The sequence below is a fragment of the Lissotriton vulgaris genome, chromosome 6 (assembly GCF_964263255.1).
Source record: "Lissotriton vulgaris chromosome 6, aLisVul1.2, whole genome shotgun sequence".
NCBI classification, from domain to species: Eukaryota; Metazoa; Chordata; class Amphibia; order Caudata; family Salamandridae; genus Lissotriton; species Lissotriton vulgaris.
This window is the reverse complement of record NC_141694.1, coordinates 77,788,081-77,804,523: the sequence shown is the minus strand read 5'-3', so window position 1 is coordinate 77,804,523 and position 16,443 is coordinate 77,788,081.

Sequence of the window (16,443 nt, the reverse complement as noted above, 5' to 3'; positions counted from 1 at the left end):
TTTCTCTGGCCCACTCTACATCCATATAATTCCCTGATGCACCAGAATCAACCATTACCAAAACATGTAAGCCATGCACTCCATGGGACAGAAATGCTGACACATAAAGATGATTTGTAGGGGTGCTATTATAATCAGAGGAAGAGACTGTTAACCCAGACCTACCTGGAATCCTTGTCTCACAGGATTCCAGGCTTCCTAGTTTCCCGAATACTTGGATTGGGCGAGTTTCACAGGGCAATCTCTCAAGAAGTGACCCACCTTCCCGCAATACAGACAAAGTCTAAGTGTTCGTCTTCTCTGTCTTTCTTCTTGTGTGAGGGGCCCCCTTACTATGCCTATCTGCATGGGCTCACTCTCATCACTGGTCTTCTCTACCGTACCTTTCTTCTCTCTCAGAGGCATATACCTTGCTTCATGTTTACCCCTCTCCTTCTTTCTTTCTTGGATACGATGATCTATCTTTACCACCAAGTCTATAAGATCAGTACAGGCAGTCGGTAGATCTACAATCTGAGAGAGAGCATCCTTTAGATCATCTCGTAATCCCCTGTAAAACATGGTACTACGTTTCTCCTCTGGCCAATTGGATTCAACAACTAGTCTGCGAAAGGAAGTGATGTAAGCAACAAGGTCTTGATTACCCTGCTTCAGACTCAATAATTCTGTATCAGAGGAATGAGTATAGACATGTCTGTCGAACAGTTTACGGAACTCCCTCCTGAATGCGGTGTAACTATGCAACAGTGGGTCATCTCGGTCAACTAACGGTATGGCCCAATCTGCAGCCGCCCCACTGAGGTATGATATCACAAAGGCTACCTTTGCCTGCTCAGACGGGAAACAATTAGCCTTACAGGAAAAATGCAGTTGACATTGGCTAAGGAAAGCGGCACATCGTGCTGCGTCTACCTTTCAGGGGGTGCTAAAGGTAGGGAAGGAGGTGTGGTGACCTGAACCACTGATGGACCTCCCCCCGTAGCTCCTGCTGCATGTTGTCTGTAATGTGTCCACCCTAGACATCAATGCTTGGGTCTCGACCTGCAGGTTCCCCAACATGTTAGCTACATCCGCTAGGGAGACAGTTTCAAGATCCATGACGCTCGGGCAGAACAAACCACGTGGGCTTTACGTTCTGTAATGATTTCCAGGCAGGTTCCGCAGGAGCGTCAAGGATCCGAAGATAATTCCTCAGCCTTCCCCTACGGCCTGCCGACTCAACCAAACACTAGAGTACTGAGAGGCTCGCCAGGGGAAAACAGGGAGACAAAACAAGGAAAGGTTGGGGAAGAAAATATCTTGACTGTTATCTTCTGTGTGAAGTAGCTTGAACACTCTAGGAACCTCTGATGGGCGTGGGGCTGAAAGAAATATACAAGCTTTCTAATCACAGTTGTCTTACACATAGAAATGCAACTTATTTTTGTACACAATCTCTACATACCATGAATGATTAGGCTAAGCCACAGACTTGACGTGTAGTGGTTGTAGGTTTCGGCTCGAGCTAATGCTGGAGAACAACACAACAATAGTAACTACCCTGATACATCTAAGAACATGTGTAATAATGTCCTAAAATGCAAAGCTCTTACTTAGAATCCTGTAGAAGGTTCCTAGACGTTTGTCTCAATTAAATGGACTGGACCATAATCCGACGCTAACTCCACTGTCTTGCCTGGAAGCCTATGATGCAAAACATATCTTTAGAACTCAATGTATATATATCACAAACAAAAACATATGTGTAGCGCGCAGCGCTGTTACCGTGGTTCTGGATTGGGAAGTAGAAGGTCCGTGCCCCACTCGAGTCCACGCAAGTATCCCCAAACACAACTTTGAGGCTGGCCAGGAACAAATAACGTGAGGGGCCAGCTGATTACAGCCAAGTGAGAAAATGCGGGGAATTGTAATAGGGATACCACCGGATGGCGGAGACAAAGCCCGGCCGCCGGGTGTTCAGCTCAGGAAACAAAAAAAAAAACTAAATACCTTAAAGGGTCACTCTGTGCCCGGACGGACGGCGGAGACCTAGCCCAGCCGTCGGGTGGAGCAAGTGAGCAAAGGGATAGAGGTTGGGAAAGGTAGCCCGGCCGGACGGCGGAGAACAAGCCCGGCCGTCGGGCGGAGCCAGCAAGCGAAGGAGTAGAAGCGGGGAAAAGTTAGCCCGGCCGGATGGCGGAGAACAAGCCCGGCCGTCGGGCGGAGCCAGTATTCAGATAAACGTGCCTTACAGAGCACAAGTAACGGGGCAAAACTTGGGAGAAGAGTAGAATGCTGCAGGAACAAAAGGACGGAGGGCTTCCGACTACAATTGGAAACCGGAAAGACTAACAGGAAGTCAGGCACACTGGAACAAGACGGAACAGTGACACACGGAGCTAGACGCAAGAACGTAAAGCGTCGCTCCAAGGGCTCTGGGGAATTTTATAGTGCTTTCTCTAAAAGGGACAGTACGTCAGGACTCTCGGGGCATGACAGTAGTTTAAAGTTTTCAAGTGTTTATTTGGCTGCTGTGTTTTACTCAGTAAAGAAAGAGAAGCATAATCTGAAGCCTTCCACCCTGACATGGAATGTGGGACACTTCCATAAGCTGTCGGTGCTTGCCAGGACACACCTCCCTGCATACATGATGAAGATTTTGTATTATTGAACAAGTTTGAAATAAAGTTGTAGAAAAAAAGTGGTAGTTTGAGATTTTAAGGCTCCAAGTTTAAATGGTGATGGTGTGTTACAACTGTGCCTGTTTTTTTCAGGAACCTATCCTATCCTCTCCCCTATATTCAAAATGATCATTGGCTGGAGGCTTAGTTATAAATGTATCCCTTAATTTCTGCAACCATCTTTCATGATAAAATTCAGGTTATATCTTTTATGGCTTTACTCAAGCAGTTTTTTCTTCTCTATTATTGCAATTACTTAGACTGCAACAACCAAAGGTAGCAAGATTGTTGTCAAAAGTGTGTTACTCTTACAATGGAGTTGTGACAACGGAGTAAATACATTGAGGACCGTTTTTGAGGCATCAGACTGGGTCTGTGTATTTTTGAACAGTACCCCTGTGCACCGGTAGTTGGCGTTGTTTGGTTCCATAATCAGCATTGTTGCATCGTTCATGCCAGAAGTATCTGAAAGAAACAGGTTATTATTAGATTTCTTACCTTAGAATATCCCCAGGCGTCAGACTGGATCCGGAAATTTTTGCGTAGCAGTACCCTTGCGCGTCGGAAGGCGTCGTCTGCGGCTCTGCGTCCGTCGTCGGAGCACTTAGACTCCGCCTCCGCGCGCTGACGTCAGTTGTTCTTTTTTCCGCGCCAGCAGCGCAGATCCGGAAAAAGTGGTACCTTAGTCATTTTTTGACTAAACTTTTTTGAGATCTCTTTGATCATTTTTCGAGTCTTCGACTCCGAACGGTGCCGGTAGGGATGCCAGGTTTTAAACCCTGTGAGGACTGCGACCGACTTATGTCGGTCACTGACCCTCACCGCCGGGGCCTCCACTGTCTCGGGGTCGACGACAAGACCTGCTCCGACTGCAGGGCCCTGACTTCGAAAGCTAGGCGAGAGCGGTCCCGCAAGCGGCTCGAACTCTGGCAGTCGGCCCGCGCCGCGAGAGGTCCCAGTCCGGACGGAGGTCGAGGGACCGGTCGCGGGGTCGGAGCCATCATAGCTCCGGGAGTCGCCATCACTTCTCAGGCTCGAAGTCGTCAGGTAAGCACAAGAAGTCGAAGAGACGTCATCGCTCTTCCGACTCCCCTCGACGCTCGCGCGACGCGGCCGGGGGTTCGGGTGACACCGCCCACGCGGCTCAGTCGGAGTCGCGGGCGTCGCGACCTGCCCCATACCCTCGGGTCCCTGGGCAGCAAGCGACGCCGGAGGAGATCGAGCGTATCCTCATGGCCATAAGGTCCCTCACTCCTCCGGCGGGCTCCGCGGGCCCAGCGGACCCGTCTGGGGGCCCTAGTGGGTCGGGTGCTTCGGCCCCGACGCCGGCGGGTGCTTCGGCCCGACGCCGTCGACGCCTTCAGGCCCGGCGCCGCAGGGCCCCACTAGATCCGCTTCTGGATCCGGGTCGTCGCCGGTTGACCAGACGACCTCACTGGCGCCGGTCCTTCGGGTGTCACCTCCGGCGCTGTCTTCAGGCGGCGCCGTCCCCAATGCCTCCCTCGATCCGGTTCCGGCATTGGAGCGGCGCCCAGCGGCGCCGCTCCGACGCCGGTTGGGGAGTTCTACTTCAATGAACCGGCCCCATCATTTGACAACCCTGATTATCAGGAGATGGGTGATGAGGAGTATTGGGAGGGGCCTCAGTACCCTCTGACACGTGAGTGTCAGTCCCTGGAGGACTGGACAGGTGGACTTGGGGATGCCTCTCCAGACATTGGTTTTTTCTCACCTCCTACCGTGGCTACGGAGGAGGGGGAAACCTTCAGTGTGGTGTTGACGCGGGCAGCCAAGGCCTTGGGCCTTGAGCTCCCCGTCGCGGCTGTGAGGACTAACCTCCTCACTGAGGTCCTTAAACCGCAGTCAAGCTCGGCTGAGCCTCTGCTGCCGTTTAATGAGGCCTTGACTGACGTTCTTTTGGGCACTTGGTCCAGGCCCGCTACAGTCAGCCTGTAGATAGGAACGTGGCCCTTGTTTCCTGTCCACCCATCCCACCCCCGAGAGCCTGGTCATCCAGGCCTCAATTTCCCAGACCGCATTCCCGTCGGCTCCGCCTGACCGGGAATCCAAGAGGTATGAGCAATACGGCAAGAAGGTATTCTCCTCCCTGAGTCTGGGACTGCGGTCTTCCAACACCGCATGCCTCTTGGGCAGCCACACCCACTCCCTGTGGGACACGGTCGCGTACGTGCTGCCGCAATGCCCGGCGGCGGTCAAGGCTAAACTCGTCCAAGCCCTTGCGGAGGGTCGAGATGCAGCACGTTTTTCCATCCGGTGTGGGCTGGATACCACCGACTCACTAGGCAGAGCGATGGCAACGACGGTGGCGATTCGTCGCCACGCCTGGTTGAGGTCCGCCAACTTTTCGGCCGATGTCCAGAATACCCTCATGGACATGCCGTTTGATGGCCGTCGCCTTTTTGGCGACAAGGCAGACCATGCGCTTGAGCGCTTTAAGGACTCCAGGGCTACGGCCAAGTCCTTGGGCCTCTCGGCCCCGCGCCAGCAAACAGGTGACTTTAGCTCCTTTCGTGGCCAAGGAAGGGGCACCCCCACACGTGCCGCCAGCCACGCACTGCAGACTAATTTCCAACGCGGTGGCGGCCGTGGAAACCACCGTTGAGGCGGTCGGGGACAACGGCGAGGCCAGTCCACACCTTCCCCTGTAGTATCCGCCTCAAAACCCTACTAGTCCTTGCTTTCAGGCCCATGTGACGCCAGTGGGGGGCAGGGTTCGCCATCGCCTCCTCCACTGGCGCACTGTCACATCGGGCAGGTGGGCGCTGCAAATCGTCCGAAGGGGCTACTCCCTCCCCTTCGAGGCGGCCCCTCCAGCCATGCCACCGCATTTCCACCGCGTGTCGGGGGATCACTTGCGACTTCTGCAGGAAGTTACGGCCCTCTTGGCCAAGGGGGCCATCGAGCGTGTTCCTGGGCCAGAAGTAGGGTGTGGTTGCTACTCCCACTACTTTCTGGTACTCAAGAAGGGCAAAGGGGGCCTACGCCCTATCTTGGATCTACGGAACGTCAACGGCTTCCTCCGGAAGGAGAAGTTCAAAATGCTGACACTGGCCTTAGCTGCCCTAGACACTGGAGACTGGATGGTAGCGTTGGACTTGCAAGACGCCTATTTCAGTTTACCGTGCTCCCCTTGGGCCTTACCAGCGCCCCACGGGTGTTCACGAAGGTGATGGCGGTGGTCGCAGCTCATCTGCGCAGGTTAGGGGTGGAGGCCACATGGGAGAGGCGGAGATCAGAGGCCTCTGGTCTCCGGCGGAGTCCCGGCTCCATATCAACCTTCTGGAGCTGCGGGCGATTCGTCTAGCACTGAAGGCATTCCTCCCCTCTGTCCGGGGGAGTGTAGTGCAGGTGTTCACGGACAACACCACCGCCATGTGGTACTGCAACAAACAGGACGGGGTGGGGTCGTGGACCCTCTGCCAGGAGGCTCTGCGCCTCTGGCAGTGGCTGGAACATCAGGGTGTGACCCTGGTGGTTCAACACCTGGCAGGTTCTCTGAACACCAGGGCGGACGAACTCAGCCGCCGGTGCATGATGGATCACGAATGGGTCTGAACTCGGACGTGGCGCAGGGTTTCTTTCTGCAGTGGGGAGAGCCTTAGTTAGATCTATTTGCCACCGAAGAGAACGCGCAAAGGCATCAGTTCTGCGCGTTGGAATTTCCAAGGCGGCACTCGCTCGGAGACGCTTTTCGTCGCGAGTGGAGTTGCGATCTGTTGTACACCTTTCCGCCTATACCACTTCTGCCCAGAGTGCTGAAGAAGATCAAACGCGACCGGGCCCAAGTCATCCTTGTGGCTCCGGACTGGGCACGAAGGTACTGGTATCCCGAGCTACTCAGTATGTCAGTTGATCCCCCGGTTCGTCTGCCTCTTCAGGAGGACCTTCTGTCGCAGCAGCAGGGGACGGTCCTCCACCCGAACCTGTCGAGTCTCCACCTCCATGTTTGGAGATTGAGCGGCGACAGTTGAGGCCATTTGACTTGCCTCCTGAAGTCTGTAATGTCATTCTGGCAGCCAGGCGTCCCTCCACAAAGTCGATATACGCCTGCAGGTGGAACAGATTTGTGGCATGGTGCACAGCAAAGGCTGTGGATCCTCTCTGTGCCCCTCTTTCTGAGGTTCTTCTCTTCCTTCTTTCTCTTGCCCAGCAGGGCTCTGCCCTGGGCACTATCAAGGGCTACCTTTCTGCCCTTTCAGCCTTTCTAAGGCTGCCTGATCAACCATCTTTGTTCAAGTCCCCTATTGTTTTTTGTTTTTTGTTTTTTTTTTAAACCTTTATTTGTAAAATGCACACTACACAGCGTCTGCCTACAACCCCTCGGGGCCGGCCGCTATGACATATGGGAAAAGGATAAAAAAAAAAACAATAGGACAGAACGCCGTTAAAGCCGTCTCTGAGCGAAGAGTATCGTGTGGAACATAGAACCATAGCATGAGGATAGGAAAAGGTTTCATTTTATGATTTTGTCGAGTACAATTTAAAAACTACGAAGAGAGTCGAAGCTAATCACTGACCAGGATAGCTATCATCATTCAAGGAGCACCCGGAAGGAGGCGTGATAGAGGAAGGCATTTGTCAGAAAACAAGTGACCACCATCAAAGAACTAGGACCAACCGCTATGTCACATAATGATACGATACAATAAACTCCCTAATAACACCGAACCCCGACCCCAAAGGAAGCAGAGAAGTGTAGAAGATAAAGAAACAGAAGAAGAGAAGAAAAAGAAAGAGGGCCATAGAAACAAAGAAAAAACATAAAACACATCCCATCCCCCCACCCTGCATACCAGCGGAAGGCCACGGCCCCCCCCCCCCCCAATAGGCATGCCTGTCGCCCCTAGAGAACCCCCAAGTGGGAAAGAGAGTATAGAGAGTGAGAAAAGACCATCCCAATCTCCAACTCTCAGAAAAGGCGGGAGGAGGTAAGTTCGACATACTCCCGGTCACCACCAGCCCCGTAAGCATCCCCCACCCCAAGTATCATCAGCACGACAGAAGTAGCAAGCAAAGCTGCAGGTGGGGAGAGTCATTTCCAAATGTGCGAGTAAATCAGACAAAAAAACTGTCCCATCCTAGTCCCCGCCCGTCGATGCGTACATCACACTAAAGAAATAGCCTAGCCCTGGCCCGATCTTGGGTGGCCCCACGTATCCACCCCCCGTGAGGAGCCACAACCATCGGAGAAAAGGAGACAGCCCGCCCCAGTGAGAACAAAGAGGCAAAATGGCCGCACTCGATGATAAAGAAATGTCCAGGGACAAAATGGGCGTCGCCAATCCAAACCAGGGTCAACACATAGAAGGAGCTGCATTTTCAATATAATAAGTCTTTGCATTGCAGATCCCAACCCAATCCCCGCCAGTCAAGAAAGCAGTACCACAGAGAGACTGCCTAACCCTGGCCCGATCTCGGATGCCTCTCTGAACACACCCCTCGATGACTGCCAACCCCCTCTGAAACAAAGAGACAAAATGGGCGCCAAGAAGGAGGGGGAGACTCATAGAAACAAAGTAGACGGTGCCAAATATCCAAAAGTTTGTTGATCTCAGTCAAAAGGGCCTCCGAGTTATTCCGGTAGTACAAGTTCAACAGAGGAAAAAACGGAGGCTTCAATGAAAGAGCCGTCAAGGGGGCCAGAAGTCGCTCAGCCGGCAGTCTCGTTGTTGATAGTGGTAGCGAGTACAAAGAAGCAGTCCCCGGATGGGGAAACAAAGTATCACAGGCAGAGTTGGTAAACGGCCATCTACATGCGTCAAACCAATCGTCCCCGGTCTCACCACCGCCGAAAGCACTTGGTAACACAGTAGCGAACTCAGGCACCAACAAGGGAGTGTGCAATTGTTGCTGGGAACAGTCCCTCCGCGTCTGCCCCAAATCGAAAGCTATATCATCGAGTTTCTCGCTTAGCCTGTGGGAGCCGTGAAACAGCGCCAATCGCAGGTCACCAAGGGCAGTCAGGATATCACCATAGGATGGGGTAGGCTGCGGTCCCTCTGCATCTGGATCACAAGAGGGTATATTCAATGCGGTCCCCAGCCCGGATATGGTGCCGCAGTCCCAGGGCGAGGGTGGGCGATCTTCTCCATTCCGCGATTCAGCGGATATATCCATGGTGCCGATAATCCGGTTGCAGAAACATGGGGGATGCGGCATGAAACAGCAACTGCCCTATCCTCCGTTTCCGCCAGCTGCAATCCAGCGTCGTCAGCGAGGAGCCCCCATCGGCTAAGACAGGTAGTCAGGGCGAACGGGCGATCCACCGATTCCGGGCAAGCCCCGTAATGGAGTCCGAGCAGCACTCACCCAGCACTGAACGAAGGAACCGTTCGTGCAGTACGATCTACCCTCCAGGCGCGAGGTAGTTGCGGTATGCGACAATCCAAGGCAACCAGTGCGCTGTGGTCCGTGAGACAGAAATAAGCAGCTCCTCCCAGGCTCCGGGCGTCCTGCAGGCAGGCCGGCCGCCACCGCTCCGGCGAGGTCCGGCAGCAAGCGGCGGTTTACACCGGGGTCCAAGGCGTCGGAACGGTTACCAGGCTATCTCCGCACTCTGGACGAGCAGAGATTCCGGAGGGACATGGGCGAAGTCAGCAAACATTCCCCGGTCTGACAACCGAGAAAATAGAGCAGGATTCCAGGCAGGATAGCAATGCGGGGCTCAAGGGCTGGCGGAGCCGGGAGCCTACACGTCCGCTCCGGTCGCCATCTTGGCTCCTCCCAAGTCCCCTATTGTTACTCGTTTTCTGAAAGGCATCACTCACATGTTTCCCCCTGTTCCGTTTGTGATGCCTCAGTGGGACTTGAACCTTGTTCTTACCTATCTGATGTGCGCTCCCTTTGAGCCACTTCACAACTGTCCTCTCCGCCTTCTTACTCTGAAGACTGCTTTCCTGGTTGCCATCACCTCTGCCAGGAGAGTGAGTGAGCTCCAGGCTCTTTCATCCAAACCTCCTTTCCTTTCTGTCCACCTGGACAAGGTTGTGTTGCGGAGTAGACCCTCTTTCCTGCCCAAGGTTGTCACGGCCTTCCACATCGGGCAGTCTATCACCTTGCCCACCTTCTTTCCGCCTCCGCAACCCTCAAAGGAGGAAGAGCGGCTCCACCGTCTGGACCCGAAACGTGCCCTTTCGTTCTATTTAGATCGCACACACCAGTTCCGGGTGGATGACCAACTCTTTGTTGGTTACGTGGGCGCTAAGAAGGGACGGGCGGTGCACAAGCGGACCATCTCTCGATGGGTCGTCTTGTGTATCAAGGCTTGTTACTCCTTGGCGAAGAAGGAGCCTCCTGTTGGGCTGAGGGCCCATTCCACTCGGGCTACGGCGGCTACCAATGCCCTGGGCCGGGGATCCCCTTGGCAGGACATCTGTCAGGCAGCTACGTGGGCATCGCTGCACACGTTTGCAAGACACTACTGCCTGGACAGCCAAGTCCGGAGGGATGGCTTCTTTGGCGGTTCCGTCCTCCAGGACTTACTGGTGTGATTATTGGTTTGCAGACCCACCACCGGGGTTGGTATTGCTGGGGTATCTATTCTAAGGTAAGGAATCTAATGCTAACCTGTTTCTTTCAGATGAACAAGTTACTTACCTTCGGTAACGATATATCTGTAAGAAACAGTAGTTAGTATTAGATTCCTTACCGCCCCACACATCCTCCCCGTTCTGTGAACCGATATCTAGGGTTAAGGTCATCCCCTTTCAGGGCCCTAGTTTCAATGGCACCAGTGTTGGTTTTTAACATGGCTCTGTGTTTCTGGCGCGAAAAAGCTGTGTCTAAGAACTGACGTCAGCGAGCGGAGGCGGCGTCTAAGTACTCCGACGACGTCATCACGGCGCCCACTGCGCCGACGACAGACGCGGAGCCACAGACGACGCCTACCGACGCGCAAGGGTACTGCTACGCAAAAATTTCCGGATCCAGTCTGATGCCTGGGGATATTCTAAGGTAAGGAATCTAATACTAACTACTGTTTCTTGCAAATATATCGTTACCGAAGGTAAGTCACTTGTTCGATATATGCAGTACCTATTTAAGCGGCACAGGGTATGCTGGTTCGGGTGCAGAATCTTCCCCTATTGCTGCAAAAGAAGATGATCTCAAAGAGGTAGTTTGACCCAAGGATCAATGTTCATGCTCAATAGCTCAGGATACCAGACTCCTCATGCCCAATCTGGAGGCACACAAATAATTTGGGCCTGGTTGATCCTGATCTTCTTGAGAACTCTGGGCAGAAGAGGCATTGGCAGAAATGCGTATAGAAGACCAGAACTCCACTCAAGATGAAAAGCGCCTCCGAGTGATAGCTGCCTGGGAAACACCTGTGCACAGTGCTGCTGACATTGCACGTTCCCTTGGTGGTGAATAGATCTAACCAAGGCTCTCCCCACTCTTGGATGAGGTAGAAAGGTCTAATTGCTCAAAACTCCAACAAGTTTATGTGGAGTCTGGACTCAGCCTTAGATGGATTCCTCTGATCTTCACCTCTCCCTGAGGGCCACCCCATCCCAGGAGTGATGGATCTGTCACTACAAAGCAAAACCAAAGGGGATGATGGACGGAGTGTTGAACAATGCAAGCTCTCACCCCCAGTCAACTGATCTGGGTTTAATCCAACATCATTCTTTAGCTCACTCTGCCACCCCAGTACAGACATGGCCATATGCAAATCAGTCTGACCCAGGGCCTCATTGGAACAGTCCAGCCTGAACTGCCAAGCCATGTCTTCCCTGGGCCTGAAACAAGCATCGTGGGACCGGTTTCTGGCTAATCAGCTGTCATCAGCCAGGCTAGCTTGAATCCAGTGGCAAAGTGAGCAAAGAACCCACGTCTGGGCATACCCTTCCAACTTAGGACGAATAAAGCAAAACCAAACAGGATGATGGACGGAGTGTTGAACAATGCAAGCACTCACCCCCAGTCAACTGATCTGGGTTTAATCCATCATCATTCTTTAGCTCACTCCGCCACCCCAGTTCAGACATAGCCATATGCAAATCAGTCTTACCCTGTGCCTCATGGGAATAGTCCAGCCCGAACTGCCACGCCACATCTTCCCTGGACCGGTAACAAGCATCCTGGGACCAGTTTCTGGCTAATCAGCCGTCATCAGCCAGGCTAGCTTAAATCCAGTGGTAAAGTAACCAAAGGACCCACGTCTGGGCATACCCTGCCAACTTAGTACGAACAAAGCAAAACCAAAGGGGATGATGGACGGACTGTTGAACAATGCAAGCACTCACCCCCAGTCAACTGATCTGGGTTTAATCCATCATCAGTCTTTAGCTCACTCCGCCACCCAAGTTCAGACATGGCCATATGCAAATCAGTCTGACCCTGTGCCTCATGGGAACAGCCTAGCCCGAACTGCCAAGCCATGTCTTACCTGGACCGGAACCAAGCATCCTAGGACCAGTTTCTGGCTAATCAGCCGTCATCAGCCAGGCTAGCTTGAATCCAGTGGCAAAGTGAGCAAGGGACCCACGTCTGGGCATACCCTGCCAACTTAGGACGAACAATGCAAAACCAAAGGGGATGATGGACGGAGTGTTGAATAATGCAAGCACTCACCTCCAGTCAACTGATCTGGGTTTAATTCATCATCATTCTTTAGCTCAATCCGCCACCCCAGTTCAGACATGGCAATATGCAAATCAGTCTGACCCTGTGCCTCATGGGAACAGTCCAGCCCGAACTGCCAAGCCATGTAAATGTAAATGTCTTTGTACTTGTATAGCGCAAAGCTACCCGCTGTGGGTCTCCCGGCACTTGTATGAATACCGCAAGGAAACCCTTCCTGGTTTTCCGTGTGAAGTGTCCACTCCTGGGCACCCCCATGGTGAAACCAGGCATCCCCGGCGCTGTGGGGGCCGTTGTGGAGACTAAGCAAGCTATTGCCCAGAGTTGCAGCTTGGGACCCATGATTAGAATAGGCACTGAGGCGAGAATATCCGGTCAGTGGCAAAGTGAGCAAGGACCCACGTCTGGGCATACCCTGCCAACTTAGGACGAACAAAGCAAAACCAAAGGGGATGATGGACCGAGTGTTGAACAATGCAAGCACTCGCCACCAGTCAAGTGATCTGGGTTTAATCCATCATCATTCTTTAGCTCACTCCGCCACCCCAGTTCAGATATGGCCATATGCAAATCAGTCTGACCCTGTGCCTCATGGGAATAGTCCAGCCCGAACTGCCAGGCCATGTCTTCCCTGGACCAGAAACAAGCTTCCTGGGACCGGTTTCTGGCTAATCAGCCATCATCAGCCAGGCTCGCTTGAGTCCAGTGCCAAAGTGAGCAAGGGACCCACTTCTGGGCATACCCTACCAACTTAGGACGAACAAAGCAAACCCAAAGGGGATGATGGACGGAGTGTTGAAAAATGCAAGCACTCACCACCAGTCAAGTGATCTGGGTTTAATCCATCATCATTCTTTAGCTCACTCTGCCACCCCAGTTCAGACATAGCCATATGCAAATCAGTCTGACCCTGTGCCTCATGGGTTTGTGTATATTAAATCCTAGGCAATCACAGCAACAGCATAGGGAACAAGTATGCAAGGAAGGACATCAAAGTACACACTCTATTATAAAACCATATTCTTTTTAATAAACAATTATATTAAAATCCTTATAAGATCGTAAATCTTATTAAACACAATACATACATAAATAAATACACAGTGAAAATAGATCCATTGTTCTTAAATAAGAAAAATGCAAAGGAATCAATTAAAACACACAGAATTAATATCAAAAAGTGGCAATTAATGTAATCGACGCACGTTTCGGCGTTTAAGGAACGCCTTCTTCAGGAGCCACACAAAATTCTGAAATACATAATAAACAACAGAAGAAAATAAAACTTAAATGTCTTAATAATACATAATCAATCACAAGAAACAACATTTCATAAAATTCATTAATATCTCACATTTCTTAATAACAGGAGACAACCTATAAAGGCAACTCCTTGTCCCTAATTGCTTAGATAATTGGTACATGATAAACGTATAACTGAACATCAAGATAAAATATCAGAGCACTCGCATTCAATTTAGTCCTGGAGAAACTTGCTCAAAAGGAGATATAAAAGAACCTCACTATGCAACAATGTATTACTTAATGGCGGGTCATGAGTCAGATGGAATCGACAGCCCTTAGCAACAAAGTGCGTTCAGCTGTCGTTAACTAATGCAAGACATAGCATGCAGACATAACCGTATCTGATTCAAGTTACAGAATTTAGTCTGAAAGTATAAAAATAACGAAAAATAAAACATTATAGAATTGCTGACAATCGCAAACTTACTTAAAAAGGGGAGGATCCCAGATCTCTTGTGATAAAACTCACAATTAAAGACCACTAGGTCAAATGAACTTCTCTAAGGCAGGTGAAACAGATCCTAAAATCCCTCAATCGTTCACCTAAATGTGGGGTAGAAATATGTCAAAGCACATTTTTAGTTGCAACTATATTGATTAGAACTTATGATGTAACTCGAGAATATCATGTTGAAAATAGCGAATAAACCTAATTGGCTCACCTTTCTAGAATCAACTAAAGTTAATAAAATAAAATTCCTCCACGCACACGATTGGAAGATAACCGTCTGTATGCTTCACAAACAGGCGTGCTTCAAGATGCTGCAACGGTTGTGTCTATTAAAGAAGCACAGCACAGGATATTATATCTTTACGTGAGTCTGTTGTAATCGGGGAACTTCCTAACATATTAGGATACAAATTAAAGAATACATTTCACTCACCAAGAGACTATCATATATCACCCACATGGGATTGAAATATTCGGAATGTTCGGAATAAAACGCACACAGGCGCACACAATTACTGATGCAGTCAGGATATGTACCGTATTATTCAATAGAATTCCGAGTATCAAGACTCAAGATGTACGAGTATGAAAATAAAAGTAAACGAACCAGGTAACGTTATGTGAAAAAAGATCCTGGGATATTGTTGTCTTGGCTTAAATAATTCCGACAAAGAACCATAATGTAGGCTTCTTGTCAGAGCTCAATCTCTGGGATGGAATCAAACTTACCAAGATAACGGCCGCCTGTGTAACAGATAGACGCTCAAACAGAAGATGGCTGTTGGCGTCTTACGTCGGTTCGAGGATGTCAACAGAGCCGCGCCCGGCGTGATTTTAAATACGAAGTGGACGCAAGTCATGTGATGAACCACCTGTGAGCTTTAAAGACCCAGCAACAGATTCTCGGAGCCTTTCTCAATGCGTATAGTCAAGCCCTTAAAGAGACAGCCTACATTTAATAAAAGCATGTTAGGAATTCTCAGATCGTAACATTACATTAATGTAAACAAAGATACGAAATCGTCTGAAATCAGACAATATCAGCCTCTGAACAAAACAAAGTGGTTCAGATGTTATTGAAGATTGAACTATAACCCGAAACAGGTTTCATGACAATAAAGTGTGTGGTGCGAGTCAATTCGCTTATAATTTTTTTTTTCAATCCACACGCTAAGTTCGCATCTATAGGCAAGATAAAAAAGGGCAATTAAATAAAGGAACAAATCTATTTTATCCTCAATTATTGGTCTAAGTGCCTACTTACTAGGGGATGCTTATTGTGTACTCATTGTTTCATAGAATAGTAAGGGGTATCTAACATGCAGGAAATTGACTGCTAATAGTGATTAGAATATCGCGTTCTCCCAAGGGATTTCGCTATTCAATCCCTTTTTAAAAGTCTTCAGAACAAAAATCCAATATACTTCCTTCTTCTTGCGAATAGCACAGCCACCCTTACTGTCAGGTGTCCTGATTGTTTCCAAAATACGCCATTGGAATTCATCTGGCTTGTGGTTCTTTTCTAAAAAATGTTTAACCAGAGGTGCTGCAAGTTTGCCTGTTCTAACAGCGGGTCTGTGTTCAGTTAGGCGAACCTGAATAGGTCTAGAGGTCTCGCCAACATAACCTAAACCGCAAGGGCATAGAATAAAGTACACAGTATTTGCTGTCTTACAATTCCAGATCTCACATGCTCTAGTGGAGAAGCCATTGTGAGAAAAATGTTCACCCCCTAGGATGTTTACACATGATTTACAGGAGGAACATTTAACTGTCCCACGCACTGGAAGATTATTCAATAGGGATCTCTGACTAAATCCAGTGGGGGCCAATTTCTTGTCAAATCTAGAGTGAACAATAAAATCCTTAATATTCCTATTCCTCTTATGTGCGAATAAGGGTTTAGCCAAATTGTTCTTAGAAGTTGGATTACAATTAAGGATATGCCAATTGACATTAATGATCTGTTTAATTCGATCATTAAGGGTAGAGTGTCTCGTCACACAGACAAGTTGGTCATTGGCGTTCAGTTCTTTAGGTCTCAATAATGCATCACAATCGTAAAATCGTGCTCTTTTGTATGAGTCCCTAACTAATCTGTGCAGATAGCCTCTGTCCATACATTTTTTCCTCATCACTGAGGCCTGTTTATCAAAGTCACTAAGACTAGTGCAGTTCCTACGGACCCTTAGGAACTGTGAAAAGGAATACTTTGTCGTTGACTCCTTGGGTGGAAACTATTGAAGTGGAGCAGCATATTCCGTGCCGTGGGTTTCACGTACAGATCAACTTCGAACTTGTTATTCTGATTTTTTATCAATAAATCAAGGAACTCAACCTGATCTGTATTATACTGTGCAGTGAATTTTAAATTGACATCAGTCATGTTAATCCATTCAAGGTACTCAAGTAAAGAGTCTT